The sequence below is a fragment of the Mandrillus leucophaeus genome, unplaced genomic scaffold, assembly GCF_000951045.1.
Source record: "Mandrillus leucophaeus isolate KB7577 unplaced genomic scaffold, Mleu.le_1.0 Scaffold301, whole genome shotgun sequence".
Lineage (NCBI taxonomy): Eukaryota > Metazoa > Chordata > Mammalia > Primates > Cercopithecidae > Mandrillus > Mandrillus leucophaeus.
In genome coordinates, this window is record NW_012103155.1 from 2864463 (window position 1) to 2869621 (window position 5159).

The following is a 5159-nucleotide window of genomic DNA, read 5'->3' on the forward strand; positions in this document are numbered from 1 at the left end:
TTCCTCTGACTTTTTGTTCTATTCAAGCCTTTAACAAATTAGATGATACCCAGCACATTGAGGAGGGCGGTCTACTTTACCGAGTCCACTGATTCAAATGCCAACCTGATACTATCCAGAAACACACTCAGAGACACACCCAGGAATAATGTTTAACCTTGGCACCCCATGGTGCAGACAACTTGACACTTAAAATTGACTGTTGCACTGTTTTTACAACATTCTAAACATAATAGTTAAAATCTACTTGCAGTTACCCTGGATGGCATTTCAAAAACAATAGGTCAATTACTGAAGCAACATTTATATGATACCCTTTCCACCACATCCTTGGATCAGTTTAAATCAGAAAATTATAGTTTTTAATCATATCCGAGGAAAATATATATAGCTATAATCTCAGTATTTTCCATAGGTCAGTTTGATATTGCTTAATAATTTGGGTCTATGTAAATAAATTATTATGAAAATAGGTGTGACTATATGGCATATCATTGATAGTTTTTATTATCATTATTTCTGGAAAGAATCTAACAATAAAGTGATAATTTGCTCTCACATATAAAAGTTTCCAAAGTTCATTTCCTACCTTACCACCTAAATATGAATTCTCATTAAGCACTGCCTTGATTCTAAAGTTGAACAAATCAGCCCCTTATTAATCAGGTAGAATTCAAATTAGATGTTTTTTTCCCTCCCTAAAACTTGCCTGACAAAAATTTTCCTATCATAGTAACATTCTTTATAGCTATAACTAGTTAAGAATATTACCACATATTCAAGCAGGGCTGAGGGGCAGAGTTGCCACTCAGGTGGGCCTGGAGAACGGAGTAGACAGAGCATCCAGCCAAAGAGGATTCTCAAACCTTCAAATCTAATGGAATTTGCTCTGCCAGGCTTCAGACTTGCCTAGAACCCATAACCCAATTTTTCGATTTGATTTCACCCTTTCAGAATGGACATTTCTACCCTATGCCTGTCCCACTGTTGTATTTTGGAAGCAGATCAACTTGTCTGGTTTTACAGGTTCACAGCTGCAGAGGATTTTTTCCCCAGGGTAAGTCATTCTCCATATCTCATCCATAATTGATGAAGATGATATTTAGATGATATATGGGACTCAGAGTTGATGCCAGAATGGTTGGGATAAGGTGAATGTATTTGTCATGTGAAGAGGGCATGAGTTACAGAGGTAGTGTGAGAGCTCTATGGGTTAAATTACATCTCCTAAAATTCATATGTTGAAGTCCTAACCCCAAGTACTTGAGAATGAGACCTTATTTAGAGACAGGGTCTTTACAGAGATAATCAAGTTCAAATGAGGTTACTAAAGTGGGCCCTAATCCAGTATTACTGGGGCCCTTAGGAAAAGGTGAAATTTAGACACAGAAACACAGATAGAGGAAAGACAATGTGAAGAGACATAGAAAGAGCCACTATCTAAAAGTCAAAAAGAAAGACCTGGAAGAGATTCTTTCCCCAACAGTCCTCAGAAGAAGCCACCTCTCAATATCTTCATTCTGTACTTCCAGCCTCCAGAACCGTGAGACAATAGATTTTTGTGATTTAAGCCACTCCTAAAACTGTAGTGCCTTGTTACAGCAGTCCTGGAAAACTAATACCACCCCATTTAATATTAACACAGAACATTTTACAGAATTAGAAAAATATATTCTAAAACTCATTTGGAACCAAAAAAGAGCCCAAATAACCAAAGCAATCCTAAACAAAAATAACAAAACTGGAGGTATCACATTGCCTGACTTCAAACTACACTCTAAGGCTACAGCAGCCAAAACAGTATGACACTGGTTTAAAACAAACGAACAAACAAACAAACATAGACCAGTTGAACAGAATAGAAAACCTAGAAGTAAACCCGCATACCTACAAACATCTGATCTATGACAAAATCAACAAAAACAAGCATTGAGGAAATGACTCCCTATTCAATAAATGGTGCTGGGATAGCTGGCTAGCCATATGCAGAAGAAACTGGACCCTACTTCTCACCACATATAAAAATTAACTCAAGATGGATAAAAGATTTAAATATAACACTTCCAACTGCAAAAATCCTAAAAGAAAACCTAGGAAATACCCTTCTCAACATAGGCTTTGGCAAAGAATTTATGGCTAACTTCCCAAAAACAATTGCAACCAAAAAAATTAACAAGCAGAACCTAATTAAAGAGCTTCTGCACAGCAAAAGAACTTACCAATAGAGTTAACAGAAAGCCTTAAGAATGGGAGAAAATATCTGCAAACTATGCATCACATCTGACACAGTTTTGGTTTTTGTTTGTTTGTTTGTTTTTTGTCTCGTTCTGTTGGCCAGGCTGGAGTTCAGTGGCACAATCTTGACTCACTGCAACCTCCTTCTCCTGGGCTCAAGCAATTCTCCTGCCTCAGCCTACTGAGTAGCTGGGATTACAGGTTCCACCATACCCAGCTAATTTTTGTATTTTTAGTAGAGACGGGGTTTCACCATGTTGGCCACGATGGTCTCAAACTCCTGACCTCAGGTAATCTGCCCACCTTGTCCTCCCAAAGTGCATGGATTACAGGCGTGAGCCACCATGCCTGGCCGACACAGTTCTAATATACAGAATCTATAAGGAACTTAAATCAACAAGCAAAAAGAAAAAAAAATCAAAGTTCAATGAAAAAATGGGCAAAGGATATGAACAGACATTTCTCAAAAGAAGACGTACATGCAGCCAAGAAACATATGAAAAATGCTCCACATAACTAATCATCAAAGACATCAAAGAAATGCAAATTAAAACCACAATGAGATACCATCTCATACCAATCAGAGTGGCAATTATTCAAAAGCCAAAAAATAACAGATTCTGGCAAAACTGCAGAGGAAAGAGAGCACTTATACACTGTCAGTGGGAGTGCAAACTTATTCAGCTACTGTGGAAAGCAGTTTAGAGATTTCTCAAAGTACTTAAAACAGAACTACCATTCAACCCAGCAATACCACTACTGGGTATATACCCCAAGGAAAATAGTTTATCCTACCAGAAAGACACCTGCACTCATTGCAGTGCTATTCACAATAGCAAAGACTTGGAATCAACCTAGGTGTCCATCAACATTGGATTGTATAAAGAAAATGTGGTACATATACATCATGGAATACTATACAGCTATAAAAAAGAATGAAATTATGTCTTTTGCAGCAACATGTATGCAGCTGGAGGCCATTATCCTAAGCAAACTAACACAGTAACAGAAAATCAAATATCACACAGTCTCACTTACAAGTGGAAGCTAAACACTGAATACACATGAGTGTAAAGATGGGAATAATAGACACTGGGGACTACTAGTGTCTATTATTAGGGGAGAGAGGGAGAAGGATGTGGGCTGAAGACCACCTGTTGATTCTTCAAAGTGGTTGTTTTACTTTGTTTTACTATGCTCAATGCCTGAGTGACAGGATCATTGGGATCCCAAGCCTCAGCATCACATAATATACTCACGTAGCAAACCTGCTCATGTACCCTTTAATCTATAATAAAAGTTGAAATTATTTTCTAAAAAATTAACATAAAAACATATTAATGTTTTTTCCACCTTTATTGATATATAATTGACAAATAAATGCTTTTTACATTTAAAGTGCATAACATGATGTTTTGGTATACAAAGACATTGTGAAATAATTGCCACAATTAAAGCAATTAAATTATTTATCACCTCACAGAGTTAACTTTGTGTGTGTATGTGTGGTGAGAATATTTAAGATCTTAGTAAATTTCAAGTGTACAGGATAGTATTATTAACTATAGGCACCATGTTATACATTAGATCTCTAGAATTTATTAAACCTGCAGAACTGAAACATTGTACCCTTTAACCAACATCTTCCAAAAATATATTAATGTTCAAATGATAACATTTATATGATATTTGAATGTCCATTCAATAGCTACTAGTCATATTTTGTAGGTATAATAATAACATACTGTATGATGTAAAATCATCTAGTAAGATATTGCTGAAGACACCAATTCTCTTTGAAAACATTTCATGAAGGTAGAATCATATTTCAATAGTCATGTATTTCCTACCCATATTCTGCACTTTTACTATTGATCAAAAGAGGAAACATCACAATGGAATGCTCTGAGAAGATATGCAAAAAAAAAAAAAAACTGAGAAGTAATTGTAATTTTATCTAACTGACAAATATACTAACAAGTCATTTTCAGAATTTATCTGAGCTTTCAACTTCAGTGCTAAAGTCATGATTATAATATGGAATGGATCGTATTTTAAGAAAGACAAAAGCTGATCTAGTAAAATTACACAATTCTTCATCAGACAAAACCTGTAGACAAATAAACAGGACTATGCCTAAAAGCCAGACTTTCACTAACTCATTCAAATTGAATTAATGGAGACCCCAAATAATGTGCAAAGTAATGTTATCTTTAAGTCATTTTGAGAGTAGATTCAACTAAAAGTTCTCAAAAAAACCCAATGCTAATTAAGTACTATCATTTTCTTCATCATCAGAGTTTTTCTCCTAAAATTTGAAACTACTTAAAAAGAAATATATTTAAATAGGCATTGTACTTGTATGTACTATAAATAGAACAAAGAATGTCAAGTACATTAGAAAACTACCCAACCTTTTAGCTTTGATTCTTGTTTTACACCTGTTCCTAGTGCTTTTCTTTGAAATAAAAGTTACTTGTTTTATATGTTGTATGATTTAAAGGAAGATGATCAATTATCATGTTTTAATTTAGTGCTGAATAACCCCTTTTGTTCTTTCAAGGTCTTATTTTCAGCCAATATTGAGAGTTTGAATCAGCTCTTTGTGATGGCCCAGAGCAAGATAGAGCCGTCTTCACCTACCTCATACATGCTGCCCTCTTCTGAATGCCTTGCTGTGCATCATTTTCTCTGAGTAATGACAGCCTGAACAGGAACTTTCAGAGTCAGGCATCATGTAACCAACAGCCTAAAGGATGGCTCTTTCCAGCATGAGAGAGCTACTGACACCTGCTCTCTTCTAGATGCTAGTTGATGTCTCAGAAGAACAGGCAAAACATTCATTTCCCTCTTCCCTCTTTTTTCACACCATTCAGTTTTCAAATGGCTCTGACATTACCATTGTACTTGACTTTCTTTTTTTT